At 41.6% G+C, this 20,004-nt stretch overlaps 1 protein-coding gene across 5 annotated transcripts in view; it reads right to left on the bottom strand.

The window, feature by feature from the left end:
- The window catches only part of Myo6 (myosin VI), a 137,922-nt gene extending 124,356 nt beyond the window's left edge, over nucleotides 1-13,566 (bottom strand). For 3 of the 5 annotated variants that reach the window (XM_005406898.2, XM_013505831.1, XM_013505832.1), the window contains exon 1: nucleotides 13,446-13,566. The gene's annotated coding sequence lies outside the window, so the exon portion shown is untranslated. The remainder of the gene's footprint in view (nucleotides 1-13,445) is intronic. The other 2 variants (XM_013505833.1, XM_013505834.1) reach the window with 2 other exon arrangements.
- Between the last annotated feature and the right edge of the window lie 6,438 nt (nucleotides 13,567-20,004).

Raw genomic sequence — 20,004 nt, 5'->3', positions numbered from 1 at the left:
TGCAAAGGGGTAGTGGTTTTTTTCTGTTTGTTGAGACAGGGTCTTGCTATGCAGTTCAGGCTGGCCTTGGGCTCACTATGTAGCCCAGGCTGGTCTCAAACTCGCAACGATCCTCCTGCCTCAGCCTCCCAAGTGCTGGGATTACAGGCGTGCGCCACCACACCTGGCTGCAAAAAAAAATCTTAAAGGAAGAAATTTATTAGTAAGACAGTTATTTTACACAATGCCAAGAAAGGGAATGTGGTGGACTGACAACTGGTGGTCAACTTGTAACCCCCAGCTGAACTGAACCAGCATGGTGCTGGGTGTGGGAGGCCCGCCTGAGGACTGTTGCCAGCAGCACTGGAGGCAGAGCTGGAGAGGAAAAAGGGAAGCTGTTGGGAGCTGTAGGGAAGCTGTAGGGAAATGCTGGTTTTCCTGGAGGAGCTTGTCATGCTGGCTTTCCTGATGAACTTGGCTGTTTTCATTGTCAAAGGAGCTCAGGACGTTGCTGTCACTGAGAACAGCTTTGGTTCACTTTGGGGAGCTCCGGTCCTCACTCTGAGCATCACTTCCTGGCTCCAGAGAAAAGATGGTGCACTGCTCACTCTCCTGCAGAAGCTTGTCATGTTGGCTTTCCTGATGCGAACTCCACTTTCCTCATCACTGGAGGAGCTCAGGACCTCACTGTTGCTGAGGATGGCTATGGTACCTTTCAGGGGAGCTCCAGTTCTTACTTTTGAGCAGTGCTTCCTGGCTCCAGTGCAGATCCCTCAGCCTGCTAACACAGATCCTTCATCCAACTGGCACAGCCTTTCCAGCTTCCATCAGTGACCTTTGGGCCTTCCCAGTGCAGATCCGTGAAAAAGGCCTGCATGAGATGTTGTTGTCGGCTCTTGGCCTCCAGTTGGACTCGTGGAAGGCACTGCCATGGGCTCTAGGGCTTCAGCTGAACTCATGCTGGACATTGCTCTGGGATCCAGGACCTCAGCTGGATTCTTTGGTCTTTAGTGTGTGGACAGACTTCCTGCACACTCTTTGTATATGAGTTTTTGGGTGACCATTATAAATAATCCTATAAAATATGTGTCCTGTATTGTACTGTTCCCCTTACAAAACCCCAAACCATGACAGGGCAATTTCTAAATCTATCTAGTTTAAAATCTCTCGAAAGGGGCTGGGGATTTAGCTCAGCAGCACAGCGCCTGCCTGGCAAGCGCAAGGTCATGAGTTCAATTCCTAGTACCGGAAAAAAACCAAAACAAAGAAATAAATAAATAAAAATAAAATCTCTCGAAGGAGCTGCATGTGGATGTGGTACATGTGTCAGTACTCACTACCTAGGGGTTATGGCTGGACATCCCTTAAGCCAAAAGTTCATGACCACCACCGACAGCACAGCAAGATCCCAACTCTGAAGACTGAGAAAATGAGACCCTATCTTAACATTAAAAGGGGGATCTGGAGGTACAGTTCAGTACAAAGATCCTAGGTTCAATCTCCAGTGGCACTAAATAATTTCAATTTTAAAACTTGTTTTCTTGGTGTTTATAACGGCATTCCAACTTTGGCTTAACCGGACATTACTGTCCTGGGATTAACCAGAGCTCTATCAAGACACATTGGACAGCGCCTGCCTGGCAAGCGCAAGGTCGTGAGTTCAGTTCCCGGTACCAGAGAAAAACCAAAAAAAAAAAAAAAAAGACACATTGGACTGTTCTGCAGGACAGCAGCTGGGGTAGTCCTGAGCAGAGAACCCTACTTTCCCTAATCCTTTCAGCAGCAGCCCTAAAGGAGCTCTATGGGGCAAAAAGAGAGAAAGAAAAAACACACACAAGATGATGGTCCATGTGCTTCAGGAGTGCACCCCTAGCCTGAGAGACCTGGATGGGCCCCTCTCTGCCTCCGCTGGTCAAGCTTCCCCATCACGCACACGGGGAGGCACAGGCTGCTTCAGCTGAGCCCCACACTCCCTCTCTGCAGTCCCCCACACCTGAGTTCTCCACCCACCCTCCTCCTCACAAGCCTCTGCTGTGAAATAAAATGTCCACATTCTGCAAAACTGCCCTGCAAGGCTTATGGAGAAAACAAAGTTAAGGGCAAAGTACAATCTATGCTACTTTGTGTTAGAGCACTACAACAGGAATAAATCCAGTTTTATCAAAATCCAATCCAGATTTATAATACCTTGCAGAACTTCCATTTCCCTTGCAGATTCATTAGCAAGCTCAACTCTGATTTATCTAATATTAGAGAGAGTACTTCAGGATTCTCTGAAGACTCCTAAAAATAACTGATCCCTGGCAAGACTGAAACAAAGAAATGCTGTACTTAAAAAAAATAGGAAATGAAAATAAGATACCACCACAGACCCTGCAGACATCAAAAAATATAAAAGGATGTTTTTAACAACTTTATACCAACAAGCTTGATTTGAAATTTTAAAAGAAATGGACAAATTCCAAGTAAAGTAATAACTTGCCAAAATTCGCAAAGGAAAAAAGGGAAAAGAGGAAGAGTCCATGAACTTAAAGAAATCAAATCTATATTTAGATACTATAACTATAATAGAAACACCAGGACTATCTGCCTTTTCCAGAAACTTCTGCCAAATGACAAGCTCATTTTAAACAGAGTAACCCTAACAATACAATTCATCAACATAGAGATAAAAATCCTAAACAAAGCCAAATCCAGTCACAAAGTAAATCCACTAATAAATAAAATGTAAAGTATATAATTATCAAATTTGGCTTATTTTAATATTACTCAAATTTATTATGGATATGAACATAGTGCAGAAAAAGATCTCCAGCATTATCACAAAGACATATCACTACAAACCCACCAGATGCATGAAAAGTTTTTAAAGTGACAACAACAAATGCTAGCAAAGATGCAAAACTGTTAGAATTCTCCTAAATTGTTTACCATACCCCTGGAAATTCTACACCAGGACACAGCCTGAATATCCTCTATCTAAAATCTTCAAACTCAAAGTGTCTGACATTTCTTCAATCCCTAGTACTGCCAATAAATAAATGAATGCGTGTGTTAGACATTTCAATTTTTTTGGATTTTGGAAGATCTACAAATAAAATATCTTTGGGATGACACCCAAGTCCAAACATAAAATTCATTTATGTTTCATACACACTTTATACACATAGACCAAAGATAATTTCACACAGATCTTTCAGTGAACCTACATGCCTATAACCCATTACACAAGGTCAGGTATGGAACTTTCCACTTGTGGCATTATGCTGACAATCAGTTTCAGATTCTGGAGCATTTAGGATTTTAGATTAAGGATGCTCAACATGATTTACCCAAGAGAAAACTGTTATCCATACAATGACTACATTCAACAAATTAACAGATGAATATGCATCCACACAACGGAAAATTACCTGGCAGTAAGTACAGTCAGCCACAATGTGGGTGAATCTCAAGAGCATTATTTTAGGAGTCCATTTATATGAAATTTTAAAACAGCCTAAACTAATTGAAAATGAGGGCCAAGAATGTAGCTCAGTGGCACAGCACCTGCCTGGTAAGTACAAGATCCCGAGCTCCATTCCTGGTAGTCCCCACCCCTGCAAAAAAATTAAAAAGCTGGGCGTGGTGGCACATGCCTGTAATCCCAGCACTCGGGAGGCCGAGGCAGGAGGATCACTGTGAGTTCAAGGCCAGCCTGGGCTACAAAGGAGCCAAGGCCAACCCGAACTGCACAGGGAGACCCTGTCTCAAAAAGACAAAAAAGAAAGAAAAGAAATGGATCTAGCTCAGCAGCACAGAGCCTGCCGATTAAGTGCAAGGTCATGAGTTCGATTCCCAGTACCAAAAAAAAAAATAATAATAACACGAAAATGACAAATCAGATAAGAGGCTGTCAGAAGCTAACAAAAGAGGTGTAACTGACTACAAAGGGAAATGAGGTAACTTTTTAGGAGAACAGAACTATATCTCAAAGTGTATTACTAAACAGGTAAATTCTCCTGTATGTACATTATACCTCAATAAATGTAATTTTTTACAAAGTCATTCGAACTCATCATATGAACAGTATGAAGTCTGATAAAATTTAACAGTTGTGATTGGAAGAAAAGACTCTTAGTAAGGAAAGTGAATTCATTAATCTGATGCAGGTGTCTGTCTCATACTTACCGGGAAAGGACAGAAAGAGCCCCTTTAGGAGCAGAAACAAGGTAAAGAGGTTCCTTCCACCACTTCCACTCAGTGTTTTACCTGAGGTCTTAGTCAATGTAGAAAGGTGTAAGAAACACGAGATATAAAAACTGAAAAAACAATGAAACTGTCCTATGTGCAGGTAAGAGTACATACAAAGAAAATATTTTTAAATATACAGTTAATGTACAAGTGAGTTTAATAAGTTTGTGAAGTGTAAGATCAATGTAAAGAAATGAATCATCTTCCATACATAACAATAAAAAAGGGCCAGGGATATAGTTAGTGGCACAAGCGCCTGCCTGGCAAGCACAAGGTCCTGAGTTCAACTCCCAGTACAAAAAAAAAAAAAAAAAAAAAAAGACACATATGTATTAACAATAAAGAAAATACAAATGTTTAAAATGTAACATTTACAATAGCATCAAAAAAGATCAAATAGGAATAAATCTAATTTTAAAGCATGTGCATCTCCCCGAAGGTATTTACTAATCACAAAGGAAGTAGTAATTTCACATAAAAGGTGGCAGGCACCTCTTTAACTAACAATAAAAGTTAAGCTGAGATAAAAACTAAGTACAAGCCTGGAGAAACAAGGGTTGGTCCACTGTAGAACCCACTTTTTGAGCTACGTCTGAGGCCTAAAATAACCAAGGAAATGGCTGAAAGAAGAGATGGGCCCATGCAGCAGCCCGCTTTCTGAGACTAGAGCCACCTGAGTGGAAGGACCCACCGGTGAGCATCAGCCACCATAATCCAGTCTCCTCCCCAAAGCCCCAGGGACAAGCACACGGGCCTTGGGGACATCCAGATGTAAACCCTAACAACATGTATTCTGATCATCCCCTGTACATACAGAAAAAGGCAGAGGAAAAGATAAAGAAAACATGCTGAGGCATTCATTTGAGGAATTCCCGCAAAGCATGGACAGGCAACAATTCTTTGTACAGTACTATTCCTACAACTCTTCTGAAGTAATGAAATTAACGTTAAAACAAAAAGCCATGCATGGTGGCATATGCCTATAATCCCAGCACTCGAAAGGCTGAGGCAGGAAGATTGCCACAAGTTCAAGGCCTGCCTGGGCTACGCAGTAAATTCAAGGTCAGCCTGAACTGTCTCCAAAAGAAAGTTAAAAAAAAAAATATGTAAGAATAATATAGAGAAAATGATAAGATAGTATTAAGGAAAAATAAGAGATCTAAATAAATTAAGCAATATACCATGACCCTAGCTGACAAGACATAAAACTACATATCAGTTCTCTCCAAAATGATTTCTAAGTTCAAACTGTGAGCTTCTAACAGATTTTGTTTTTTAGAACTTACCAAGCAGATTCTCTGAAACATATAAAGGAACACAAGGGCCAAGTATAGCCAAAACTTTTTGTTTTTTTTTTTTTTTTTTTTTTTTTGGTTTTTTCCGGTACCAGAAATCGAACTCACGACCTTGTGCTTGCCAGGCAGGCGCTGTGCCACTGAGCTAAATCCCCAGCCCTCCAAAACATTCTTAAAGAGTAACTAAACTAAAAAAAAAAGTAGGAAGACACACTATAAAGCTACAACATGACAGAGTGGTAACGGAGCGTGAATAGACCAATGAAGTACAACAAAATCTATACATGTTTGAATATGTACTTGTTTTCTTTCTTCTGAGACAGGGTCTGGCTATGCAGTGCAGGCTGGCCTTGAACTCACTTTGCAGCCCAGGCTGGTCTCAAACTCACAATGATCCTCCTGCCTCAGCCTCTGAGTGCTGGGATTACAGGCGTGCGCCACCATGCCCGGCTATGTATTGATTTAAACAAAAATAGGCAAAGAAAACAAGGAGGAAGGTGAGCTTTTTAAGAAATGCTACTAGGAAAACTAGACACCCATTAGGAAAGAGGAAGGAAATTTGTGCCCTACAACCTATTGTATACAAAATTTATATACAGTTTGTAAATCTATATGTAAAAAATAAAACTGCTATACATTCAAGAAGAAAATTACCTCCATGACTTCAGAATAGAGAACTTATTAAAACAGGACTCAAAGCTGGGCGTAGTGGCACACACCTGTAATCCCAGCACTTGGGAGGCCAAGGCAGGAGGATCACTGTGAGTTCCAGGCCAGACTGGGCTGCTATACGAGCTCAAGACCAGTCTGCCCTGCACAGTGAACCCAGTGTCAAAAAAAGCAGAGGGATGGGGGGGCCCTTAAAAGAATATTAACCATAAAGGGAAAAATGCACAAATCTCACTGTAGTTTTGATATGCCTTTTCCTGATGATTTAGTGATGTTGAGCACTTTCTCATACACTGCTGGCTATTGGTGTGTTTTCTTTCAGGAAATGTCTATCCATTTGGTGTGTTTTCTTTCAGGAAATGTCTATCCATTTCCTGATCTTTTGCCCATTTTAAAATGACATTATCCGGGGTTTCTGTTTGGTTGGCTGTGCTTGGCTGGGTGGGTGGGTGTTTGTTTCTGCTGCTGAGTTCCTTATCTACTCTGAGTATTAATCCCGTGACAGTTAGCAAATCTCTCCCACTCCGTAGCCTGTCTCTTCATCCTGCTGTTCCCTCTGCTGTGCCGACGCTTCTTAGTTGGTATACTTTTATTTGCACAGTATTGCCTTTGTTGTCTGTGCTTTTGGGGTCTCACAAAAGGAAAAAACCTTTATCTATATCAATGTCTTACAGTATTTCTTTTATATTTTCCTCTAGGATTCTGACCTACCCCAGTTAGCACTGCTACAATCAAAAACACAAAAAATAGCAAATAGGGCAAGAATACAGCGAAGAGGAAACTCCTCATACTGTTTGCTTCAGCACTACATCACAGCCAAGTCACAGAATCAACCCAGATGTCCGCAATGGATGAATGGATTTTAAAAGTGGTACATTCACACAATGGAATATTATTCAGCCATAAAAAGGAAATCCTAACACATTCCAACATGAACAGAGGTAGAGGACATGTTAAGTGAAATAAGCCTATCATAAAAAAAAAAAAAGCCTGTCATAGAAAGACAAAAACTGCACGTCCTCACTGACTTGCAGAAGCTAAATACTAGTTGATCACCCAGAAATTGTGAGCAAAATAGTGGTTACTACAGGTTAGAAAAGGTAGAGGGTCTGGGACAGTGAGAGATTAGATAATGAAATGTCTAAATACAGTTAAATAGGGGCTGGGGATATAGCTCAGTGGCACAGTGCCTGCCTGGCAAGCACGAGGTCCTGAGTTCAATTCCCAGTGCCAAAAAAATAAAATTAAATAAATAAATATAGTTAAATAGGAAGAAGTCATTCTATAATGTTCTGTAAGAGTAGGGTAACTACACTCTAGCAATTACACACTTCAAAATAAAGAATTTGAAAATCCCCAACACATAGAAGTTATACTGAGAAGACAGAGAGGCTAAGGGCTGGGGATTTAGCTCAGCAGCACAGCACCTGCCTGGCAAGTGCAAAGTCGTGAGTTTGATTCCCAGTACCGGAAAAAAAAAAAGGTACCGGAAAAAAAAAAAAAAAGGCAGAGAAAGAAAGGCTAATGATTCTGATTTTATCATTACACATAGTACACATTACTGAGTTATCATACTGCACCCCATAAATAAGTATAAATATATGTCAGTTTGAAAAGAAAAAATGTATAAGTCTGACAAAAAAAGAACATGTGATCTTATTTACTATACTACTGTGCTCACTTCTGCAGCACTTTTTTTTCGTCTTTTTGAGACAGGGTCTGGCTATGCAGTTCAGGCTGGCCTTTAGCTCACTTTGTAGCCCAGCCTGTCCTCGAACTCACAACGATCCTCCTGCCTCAGGCTCCTAAGTGCTGGGATTACAGGCATGTGCCACCATACCTAGCAACACATATATTATTAAATATACTACTTTCCTTAAAAAAAAAAAAAAAAAAAAAAAAAAAAAACTAGTTCAGGACAATTTTCAGCTTTCTTACTTAATGGCTTACTTGCTACTTTTTTTCTTCAGTATCAGAAAGCTTGCTAATCTGTTTCAAAAAATCAATTTGGGAAAAATTTCATAGGAACCAATAAAACTGCAGTATTATACAGAATTCATTACTCTATTTATATGAAATAAAACAGACTGTGGAGTTTTTTTGGGGGGTTACCAAGAACTCAGGATCTTGTGCTTGCCAGCCAGGCGCCTGTGCCACTGAGCTATATCCCCAGCCAAACTGTGTTTATTTACATCTCTTTCACCTTTTTCCTAAGTTGTGAGAGGTTGTCATATAGCTAGCACCCAATAAAATATTCAATGAATAAATAACTAGATGAGTTAGTGAAAATTTACATATACTTAACAAAAACATTATATATATGATAACCCACATCTTAAGGTCAAATAAAAGTCTGTACTGAACACTACAATATAATCATTTACAAAGAGACTCCTTACAAAGGGCTGGGGACTTAGCTCAGCATCAAAGCGCCTGCCTAGCAAGCGCAAGGTTGTGAGTTCGGTTCCCGGTACTGGAGAAAAACAAAAAAAAAAAAAAAAAAAGAGACTCCTTACATCATTACACTGGTCCTTCCTCTGCCAATCCCAAAGGGTCAGCAAACGAAATGACAAGCTGAGCGTGTGGCACACGCCTGTAGCCCCAGCTAGGCAGGAAGCTGAGGCAGGAGAACCACCAGTTGTAGACCAGCCTGGGCAAAAACAACAAAACCCTGTCTCATTAAAAAAAAAAAAAAAAACCAGCAAGGAAGGAAGGGAGAAAGAGAGAGAGAAGAGGAGGGAAGGGGACAGGAAAAGGAAAAAGCAAAACAAACGCTCTTCTGCACACAGATTCACAGCACAGCAATGCCCGGCAGCACTACAGCCCTCTGTGTCTCCGCTCTGCCCTCTTCTACTCCACAAAGCTCCTCCGCACTCTGCTCCACTCCTCGCCCACCCATCACGCTCTGTGGTTTTCTCCAACCTGAGCACACGGCACCCCTAACCCTGGCTTTCATCCTCACCTCCACTCTCTGTGGCCAACGCTGCTTATTTCAAACGTCCCCCCAAAGTGTAACTCTTTGGGTGAGGATCTCCAGTTCAAGGTCTTTCATAACATTCATCCAAAGCTCCTTCTGCCAGGACTCCCTCATAAAACTGCTGAACAAGGAGTATGTTCAAACTCCTTCACTCCCATCTCTTTAAGCTTAAGACAAAACTGATTTTTCCCTAAAACAAAGCCTCGATTTTTACCTTCTCCATTTTCAAAGGGTCGCAAATAAAAGTAATGCAACTGTGCTTCAATCTACACAATAAATTTCCAATTCTTCTAATAATGCTGGAAAACACTAAATGACAAAATGACCTTACATAGGTGAACATTGGGTGTTGACAGAGAAGCCCTGCCTTCACTGACCATGCCTTTACTGACCGCTTCACCCTGGCACTCGGCTCAAGCCCTAAGGAGATAGCAAACGCTGCTGCACAGGTGGAAACTGCCAACTCTAAAAAGTATTTCACTACTAAAATAAGTAACTCCATCCTGGGAGCTGTTACCAAAACATAACATAGGACAATGGGAAGAATATTCGAAGTCTCACTTCATAGTCTACTTCAAGGTCCTGGTTTCAGGAACTGGGTTACCAGTATAGGAACCCAATCAGATGATCCTTGCAGTATTTTCCACTCAAAATCAAAATAAGATAGTACGCCTGTAGGCTATCTCCCAAAGGACAGAGAAAACTAAAACTTGAGGAGAAAAGTAGAAACGCTTTGAGGAAAGAGATTGAACAGCTAGCTATCTGGGGATATCAAATACTGTCATTTGCTCTTCTGTGAAAAGTTAAATTTGCAACAAGTACATTTCAGAGAGGTCCACGAAAACAGTCAGAATCCTTGCTCAAACAGAAAGAATCTGTTTTCAGTTCAGGAGGGAGTGAGCAGAAAAATAATAGATATGAGGCAAGGAAACAAGGACAGAAGAAGAAAGGAAACCTGAATCTAGGGATGGGATATCAGCAAGGACGGAAAGGGCAACAACCACAGCAACAAGCGGGTTAGGAAACACAAGCCCTGTAGCAGGGTACAGCAAACAGCCGGCGAAGGGAAACTTGCGGCGATCTGAAAGAATCACTAGTGAGGCACTAGAGCATGCATCTTCTTTCTACTTTTCTTCTTATTCAATCATAAAGGGTTTTAAAGACCTCTGTGGAAGTAGCAGCAATAAGATCCCATCATCTTGAATATAATGGTGAGAAGGGACAGAAACCAAGGTAAATCTGTAACAACATAAGGCTACTTTACTGATACGAAGTAAGATGACGAATGAACAATAATTGCGTTTTAACCCATCACTAACTTGTGACAAATGCCAGCATAAATTCAGGTTGAAAATACAAAGGGAAATGTGTTTATAAAAATTATACTAACCCAAAGAAGTATGAAACCCATTCCAAAGCCATCTCCTTATCCTGGCCGCACTTTACCAGACTCTCTGCACTTTAACATTTGAAGTAAGACTGCTCAGAATCATTAGTCTCACCTGGAGTCCCAGCACGGGTCCTCCACTCCCCCCAGCTCTGCATCTTATCTCATCCTTCATAGACACGGTTTCTCCAGGAGACACGAGAGGAGACACACACAGCCCTGAAGGTCATGCTGTCACTGCAGAGGTCACAGCAGCTCTGTGCTGCACGTGGAGGTGCTCAGAGGGTCCTCATGACTACACACAGACGGCCGGGCTCCCAGGTGCGCCCTGCTCCGCGTGTGCTGCACACACACTAGAGAAGCCCTCTATGCACACAGCTGACACCCCTGTCACAAAGGCCCCGTTCTCCTCCCCAAGATTTCCCACCCTAACTCTCCTCTGTCCCACTCTGAACTAAGCAGCGCTCGTTTCCCTCTGCCGCATTCTGTGCTCCATTGCGAAATTTTAATCTCTCCTTTGATCTTAAAGACCAGAACCATATCCTGTTTCTCCATAAGCAGCATGCACCTACTACAGTGCTGCCTGGCTGATAGGAAACTTAAACACCTGCCCCCTGAGCGAATGCCCTCAGCCGCTGAAGGCTACACAGTTATAAACTATGGCCTCCTAGGCCAAGGCCAAAGTCTCTGAGGAAGCAGATACGCATCTTTATTAGTTCACCTGTACAAAATCTGAAATCTAGCAGATACCTTGTCTCTGCAAAGATCAAAACACTCATAATATACTTAAAAGAGATATTTTACATCACATATTTAAAGTGTCCTATTTTAACAGTGATATTTGCCATCACTTAAAAATATTAACGAACACAACATACAATTCCTAAGGTAAAACTAATGCGTTAAATAAAGTATCAAAAATGAAAGGCAACTTCATCAATTAAAACATTTAAATATACTGGTCTTAATGTAAATAATTTTAAAGCTTTTATTTTTGACTTTTTAGTTTTGGGGTTTGGGGGGAATTTTTTTAAGACAGGTGTGGTTATGTAATTCAAGTTGGCCTTCAATTCACTAGATAGCCCAGGCTGACCTCAAACTTGCAGTGATCCTCCTGCCTCAGCGTCCTGAGTGCTGGGATTACAGGTATGTGTCACCACACCCAGTCTCCAAAACATTTTTCAGTAAGAACTTAATTAACAAATAGGTAAATGGCAGAATAATTGGGGGAATGGTCAGCATATATTCTAGTTTACTTTTTAAATCATTCTTTTCTCAGCAGTGCAGCACCTGGCAAGCAGAAGGCCCTGAGCACCAAAAAAAAGGAACAAAGAAAAAAAAGACCAAAATAAAAAAAGAATTTTTTCTCTCAAGAAATTAAAAACTAAATAAATTTAATTTTTTAAAACTATTCTTCTATATTTACTAAGCCAGTATAAAATACATAAATTAAATACCATGAAATTAAGTAAACCTGTTTACTGAAATATTCTCGAACCACAAAACACAGAATGGACTATATTGTAAAGTGCTTTAGACTTTCACCATTATAAGTAACTTATAAGCTAAACACAGAAAAATACTAGCAAAAATAGAACTCACATCAAAAAGAATTATTTTCAAACCTGATTGTGTGTTTTATTGGTTTTTGGATTTTGTTTTTGTTTCAGGGGGCTGTTGGGGTACATTCTTGTATTTTGAGATACCGTCTCCCACATTCCCCAGGCAGCCTTCCAGTTCCGGGGTTGAAGCAATCCTGCCTCAGCCTAGCGAGCAGTCAAGACTCAGGTGCTCACCACCAGCCTGGGTTCAGTACTTTACAAACATTTTCCTTTGCTTCAGTTTGCTTATTGTGTAGATCATGCCACTAATAATCAAAACTAACAAAGCACACATGCAGTACTTAAGGCAGAAACTACACTCCCCAGCGTACTACTACTTGTCTGTTTCCCAAACTACTTTAAAACTTGCAGTTCTTTCTAAATTCCACTAAGTCAGAATGAGTGTCTTTGTTCTGTATTTCATTAAACACACTGTGTTTTGTCGAGTTTCAGAACGTTCCCCTAGGTCTTAGCCTTCAAATCGTCTGTTCCTTTTAAACATAAAGTCTGTGTTTCAAATAACCAACAATGTCTATGTGAAGAATTATTCCAGAAACTGTATTTTATCAATTTATTTCATTAAAAAATCTTTGTCATTCAATTCTGATATGTTCCTTTAAGAAAGATATTACTTCGTCATCAAAACAAATGAAATACTTTTCTCACCTTTCACAGTGATTGAAAACCAAAAAGCTCTAACACAGAGCTGCTCTGGCCAGGAGACTACACCGGCAAATCCGCGCTCGGAAAGAGGGGCCTGCGCCAGGCAGGACGCACGCGCCGGGCTGGAAGGCTCGGAGGGAACTTCAAGACAGCGCGGGTCTTCAGAGCGACCGCGGGCAAGACCACTGCACAGAGCCGAGCCGGGGAGCAGCTCTCACAGCCGGCTCGGCTCGGCCCGGGCGCGGGCGGGAACCCCGAGCGTCCCTAACCGCCGGGAGGGAGGCAGCAGCGCTGCGGTGCCGGCGCCGGTGCCCGGGCGGGCAGGCCGGGACGGCTGGGTAACAGAGGACGACGACCCGCTCCGCACCGGCTGCACCGCGCGGCCCACGGAGGCGGCGCGCCGTGCTTCGGCCACGTTCCGTCCCACACGCCGCCTAACACAGCTGTGCCAGCCTCAGACCCGGCAGAGCTGAGCGCGCCCTCCACCAGCAGCCGCGTCTTGCAGGCCGGGGCATCCCTGCAGGCCCGGGCACCCTGCGGACCCGGGCACCCTGCGGACCAGGGCACCCTGCAGACCGGCGAGCCCAGCGGGCCAAAGCGGCAGTGCCAGCTGCGCGAGTCCCTCCCAGGGGCTACCTTACCTTTCTCCAGCACCTGCTGGGAGACGCAGAATTTACTCAGCCGGTCACGATGCACGTCCAACCCTCACCAGTGGCAACGCGGTGACTACAAATGCTACATCCTAGAAGGGTGTTTCTGCCAGCTCACTAGTCCCCGCAGAAAAAACTCCTGCAAAAACACCACCTTCTTACTAGGCATAAACAGTATCAAAGTGTAATCTTGTTTTTTGTTTGTTTTTTTGTTTTTTGCTTTTTGTCTTTTTCACACAGGCTCTTGCCATGCAGTTCAGGCTGACCTCAAACTCTCAACAATCCTCCTGCCTCAGCCTCCCGAGTGCTGGGGTTACAGGTGTGCGCCACCACACCCCGCTCAAGGTGTAATCTTGTATACTTACAATAATTCCCTACCTAAAGTGCTTCCACAAAGCACTGCTAGTACTTCACAAAGGGGGAATTCGGATTAACATGTAGAAGACAAGTACTACATGAAAAATGAAAATAAACCGGGCATGGTGGCACACACCTGTGATCCCAGGGCTGGGAGGCTGAGGCAGGAGGATTGCCACAAGTTCAAGGCCAGACTGGACCCACATAGTGAGTTTAAGGCCAGCCTGAACAACAAAGTGAGACTTTGTCTCAAAAAATAAAATAAAATAAAATAAAAATAGACCCATTATGTTAGCCCATTTTAATAAAGTCACATAAAACATTCATTCTGTAATAGAGGGAATACTCTGGTTTCTCTTCAGATCATATAAATCTTTCCCCTTTTTCTAAGAGAGGAAAAAAAAGGATTCAATATAAACTGAAAGGATATCAGCAATTTGCTGATAAGGTACACGAATATATGAAAAAAATCCCAAAATGAAAGATAAATTTATTCAAACAATTGGTCACTGGGAGTCTATCTGTTATTTACATCTGTACAGGGGTTTGTTTAATATCAATTCAGTAAGTCATTAGCACAAAAACATTAAACTATCATGCTTTTACAGTAACCTTGGAAAAAATAATTCATAGCCATTTTATTATGTAAAATAAAAGACAAAAAATGTGTAAATATATATCCATAAAAACACATCTGCTTGGGAGTATCGATGAGCATTCATCTACATATACACTGAGCAATTACTAGGAGAGGCTATAGCAAGCTATTACAGAACTACAGTAAGAATAACCATTCTTCTTTATACCAGAACAAAAGTTAGAGAACCCAAGAGTCATAAATTCTAGGTCTGCAAAGGAAATTTGCCAGTTAGCTTATAACGATGAAAATGCATTTAGTTTTTATGGCTTTTCTCCTTTCCCCAAAAAAACTCGTGATTTTCTTCTTGTATGTAGAAAGATCAAAGATTCTTACTCATTTTACTTGGTTACATGGACTCTCTGTAACCAGCAACAAAATGAGTTGATTTTGTAGGGGCCGTCAGATTTTTCAAGGTCACTGGTGAGCGCAGGAAGGTGTTTTAGAACCCTCTTACCACCGCGGCACGCTGTTCTCTCTCCTGTCTGTTCCCATCACATGCCCTCATGACACAGAACCTCTCCTTTGAAGCGAAGCCATACAGTACTTTTTGTCCATGCTAGGCAAGTACCCTCCCACGGAGCTACACCCTCATCCCTTTTTACTCTTAGACAGGGTCTCACTAAATTCCCCAGGCTGGACTCTAGCTCAGCCTCCCAGAGCGCTGGGATGACACGTGTGAGCCGCTTTGCCCAACTTCACACACAGAATTTTAATGTCTGTCTCTACTGGAAAACAAGACTGATGATGGTGGAACTGCATCTGTTCTGCTCACCAATTCATCTCTACAACGTGGCACTGTGCCTGTACACGGTAGGCAAAAGGCTTTAAATGAATAAATGAACCAACTGGTCTAAAAAAAATCTCAAAATGCAGCTAACGATAAAACCTTCCTGTTTTCATTTTAAAAAGTGCTGATTGACACATTATTATCTACTGCATCTACAAACATGTCTGAATGGTCTCTTCAGCCTCCTTTCTTTCAATTTAACCAGTTCCAGCTTCCTGAAATCTCCACCATGTTGCTCCTCCTGTGAACCTGTGTCTCTACAAGGGCTGAGCTGTAAGTTCAGCACTAAGCCAAACATTCTGCTTCATATTTTCTGCTCAGTATCACTGGAGGAATATTCATAATCTTGTACAACATTTGGCAAAACTCAACCAAGTGTTTACATAAGCACTCACATATTAACAGCCTGCCCTACCGGAATATAAAATTTCAAGTTGCTAATCGTGTTTCACTCTCACATTAACACTAGTAAAGCATTTGTACCAATGTATTACTTCACTGCTAACAGATTCTAGATCATAATTATGGCACTTAGTCTGTTTTCCAGTTACTATCAAAACACAAATAGAAATAATTATTCAGTAGCCCCCCATCCATGGCCTCACTGTCCATGGTTTCATTTTCCTGCAGTCTGAAAATATTAAATAGCAAATTCTATCAAGAAAGAGTTCACCGTTTTCCATTCATGTCAGTCTGAGTAGGGTGACGAATCCCACGCTGTGATGCCCCACCCAGATGTGAACCCCTGCACCCGTGTGTCTGTGCTGCACACACCCGTCAGTCACTCAGCCACCACCGTGCCTGCTCTCGGCTCTTGGAGGGGCCCACAGCACCTGTACTCAACAGCCCCCAGCACAAAGGGAGTGAGGCTGCTATAATTCCTCTACTTTACCACTGTTAGATTGAACTTCTTCACAGATCTGTACATACAGGAAACAACTCACAAAAACATGATTTGCTACTCTCCAGTTTCAGGCATTCACTGGGGATCCTGGAACATACCCCTCCCAGACATGGGGAGTCTACTGTATCCCTCCAAAGACCTTCTAAAAAATCAAGCAAATATACTTTTAAATTCAACTCTTTGAACAGAGTAATTGAACAATATACTTTAATAATTAGTAGATTTATTGAAATTGTAAGATTACCAACACAGTTCATATACGGTCTCAAAACTTTAGCACCTCTGGGATGAGGATGTAGCTTAGTGGTAAAGCACTCATGTCCAGCACCACACACACACAAAAAAAGAAAACACAAAAACAACTCTAACACATCATGAGAGGCCCCAGTATCACCTCCATCCTGTAAGAAGTCACGATGACTTAATGCCCACCTGATGGCAAAATATAACACAATAAGCCAACAATATTCCACAATACTCTGTGTCTTCAACTAAAAATATGACTGCCACTTGATTCATCTGTACTTGACAGGCCTCAAAATCCTCTTCAGAGGTGATTTCTCCACGTGTTACCGGCTCCCTCTGTTTCCAGCACTTCCAGAACCAGGCTACTCCATCTGTCTGAACCGATTTGAATCATCTCCCCATCAATACTGTCTTTTTGGCAGTAAGGTTAATCAAACCTACCTAAAACAAAATGTTTTCTTCATATTAAAACTTAGGCAAGTAGTCAAAATGGAGACTTTTCTAGTTGAACAATGAACACTTACCTAAACTAGGCTATTCATATTTTTTAAGAAAAGTTCACTCTTGAAGTATGTGAATAGTAAAGATTAAAATGTGTTAGAGTTCGTGAGAGTATGTCCAAGTGTATACAAGCACCGCTGGTCAAACAGCCCACATCTCCAGAAGATGGAATACAAATAGAGAGCAGTTAGATTAGACATGAATTTTTTGAAGAACAGGTGACAAGAGATGTTACACAAACTTCATCTCAGGAGCTCTTCAAATCAAGAATAAAACACGCATTTGACATGTTTTAAGTGGTTTCGGTACAGAAAACAGATACTCCACAGAATTAGCTCCTACTTTCACATTTTACGACGAATGTACCACTTTAATAATCTGAATGATTCTTAAGTCTACATCACAGCATGTATTGTTTTTTCAAATCCTGTACCAGACACCACATGTTTAATGATCAATGTACAAAAACTTAATTTGCATGTATGTGTTACTAAGGACTGAATCCAGGACCTTCACCAAGCTACACTCCCAGACCCTTTTTTATTTCTTATTTTGAGATAAGACATGGATACATCACTAAGTTGCCTGGGCTGGGTTCAATTAGATCTTCTTGCTTCAGCCTTCCAGAGCTCTGGGCTCACAAGTACGCACCACCAAAACTAGTTCAAAAATTTTATTTTTAAAATATCTTGGTCCAATAAATTAAATTAAATAATTAAATTAAATTAAATTAAAATATCCTGGTCATAAAAGCTCCCTGAGTATTTGACAGGTAAGTAAATTTTACTTACAGATTTAACACACAAAAACTGAATTTTTGAAATGTTCTAATTACTAGAGTTTCCTCTATACTTGACAGAAAATTTTACACAGATGTAATATTTTTTAAAAAGAGAGAAACAGGAGCGGGCATGGTGGCATAGCCTGCAGTCCTAGCACTCGGGAAGCAGAGGCAGGGGGACTGCTGTGAGCTCAAAGCTGGCCTGGGCTACATACTGAGCTCAAGGCCAACCTGAACTACATAGCAAGACTCTGTCTCAAAGACAAAAAAAAAAAAAAAAAAATAGACCAGATAAGTGAAAACCCGACATTCTAAAAGTGGAGGTAAGGATGGGCATGGTGGTGCTTGCCTGTAATCCCAGCACTCACGAGGCTGAGGCAGGAGGATCACCAGGAGTTCAAGGCCAGCCTAGCCTACAGAGAATTCAAGGCCAGCCTGAACTACAGAGTGAGACCCTGTCTCAAAAACAAACAAACAATAAACAAATAAATGAATAAAATAAAAGTTAAAAAAAAGATGTACACATTTGCAAAAGACATGGCTTTAAAAATGCTTGACAGTAAAGTGAGGAGGTACAATATAATTTCTGCAGGACATTCATTTTTTTACAAATGAGAAACAGTTTCACCAATTTAACTGTAAAAATGGAATTTGTAAATCATATAGTATTTTTGCAAATATACTATTTGTTACAATTTCTGGTTTATCGCAATATACTGTAAGTGAAAGGTTTTTATTATTTCACTTCATCTTTGTATTTTTTACTCAGAATTTAAAAGCTCTGGCACTTCCCCTGATCAATAGTGTAACACTCAGTGTTAATGCAGAAAGAGGGCTCCACAGAAGCACCGCTGCCGAACAACGCCTGCAAAGCTGCTCCAGCCGGGCCTGACGCCTGTGAGTGGGGGTCCAACACTTCCTACTGCTCATTTCCAATTTTCAAATTATTTTAATGCCATTAACAATGCATAGAAAGCAAAATGAACAGCAAACCTCAGAGGAAAAGACAGGTGAGCCCAGAACCTACATTCAATATAGTTTTACACTGCTTGAATGTACAGAGTTTTCCAGAATGTAATACCACGGACTCAAAAAGACTGTCCTTCATTTGGAACCTGACCAAAAGGTGTTCGTCATTCTGGAAAACGCCTGTCACAGAGCACTGTCAGTCATGGTCTCTGCACGGCACATCCGACACACCTGCTCATTAATCTCATCTGCCACCCTGCGTTCCTGCCTGCCCTGCCTGAGAGCATCAGCCTCTGATGACTCCACCGTGGTGAAGGAATGCCAGAGCCTCCACAGGCGGAAACACACAACTTACTTTAATTACTATAATTAGCCAATAGGCTTAATTAATAATTTACTAACTTCCTCATATATAGTCTATTAATTTTTAAATTTGTGTGTATATATATATATAGTATAAAACATAAACATGTAGGTATGCTGCCTATTCACTTGAATACAGCAAAGGGGGTATTCCAAAAGCACTGTTAAAAAGGCAGCTCTGAGCCTGACAAAAGAGCTGCCTGCATAACACTCAAGAGAACAGACTGGGCGTGGGGGCACACGCCTGTAATCCCAGCACTGGGCAGGCAGAGGCATGAGGATCGCCATGAGTTTGAGGCCAGCCTCGTCTACGTAGTGAGTTCAAGGACAGCCAGAACTACACAGCGAGCCTCTGTCTCAAAAAGAAAGAAAGAAAAACAAGAGAACAGGTCCCTCGCCAGAAACTGCCATTTTTAAGGAAGAATGAGGTCAATGGGGAAAAAAGGAAAGAGAAAGGTAGAAATACCTTGGGAGGGAAGATTACGCCAAAGGAGAAGAAACAAGTCCCAAAAGAGGAGGCTGTGGACATCTAAGGTAACAGCTGGAAATGGTGGTGGGCGTGGCACTGGGAAGACACTGGGATCTTGGGACAGTCACTAAGACAGAAATAACTCTCAGCGAGTAAAACAGAACAGTTAGCAGGGCCTTCTCCTCCCAGAAGTCTAGAGCAAGGGTGGAGAAACAAGGCCATGGAACAAAGAGGATGACAGCATCAAAAGGAGGTGTTTCTGGTTGGAGGTGATGACAAACGTGCTTGCAATCTGGAGGAGCACAAGTCTGGGCCCAGCCTGGGCAACTTTGTGAGACCTGCGACAAAATAAAAATAATTGCAAAAACTGGCTGAGGACATAGATCCGTGGAAAGGCCTTGGGGTTCAATCCCTAGCACTACAAAAAAGGTGAGGGGCATGTTTTTGTTTGTAATTTTTGTTATTTAGGCAAGAAAAAACTTCCGAGATTAATTCAAATTCTTTTTTTTTTTTTTTTTTTTTTTTTTTTTTTT

This window comes from Chinchilla lanigera, unplaced genomic scaffold (assembly GCF_000276665.1).
Source record: "Chinchilla lanigera isolate Chin_1 unplaced genomic scaffold, ChiLan1.0 scaffold00101, whole genome shotgun sequence".
In the NCBI taxonomy this organism is placed as follows: domain Eukaryota; kingdom Metazoa; phylum Chordata; class Mammalia; order Rodentia; family Chinchillidae; genus Chinchilla; species Chinchilla lanigera.
This window is presented reverse-complemented; position numbering and strand designations above follow the sequence as displayed.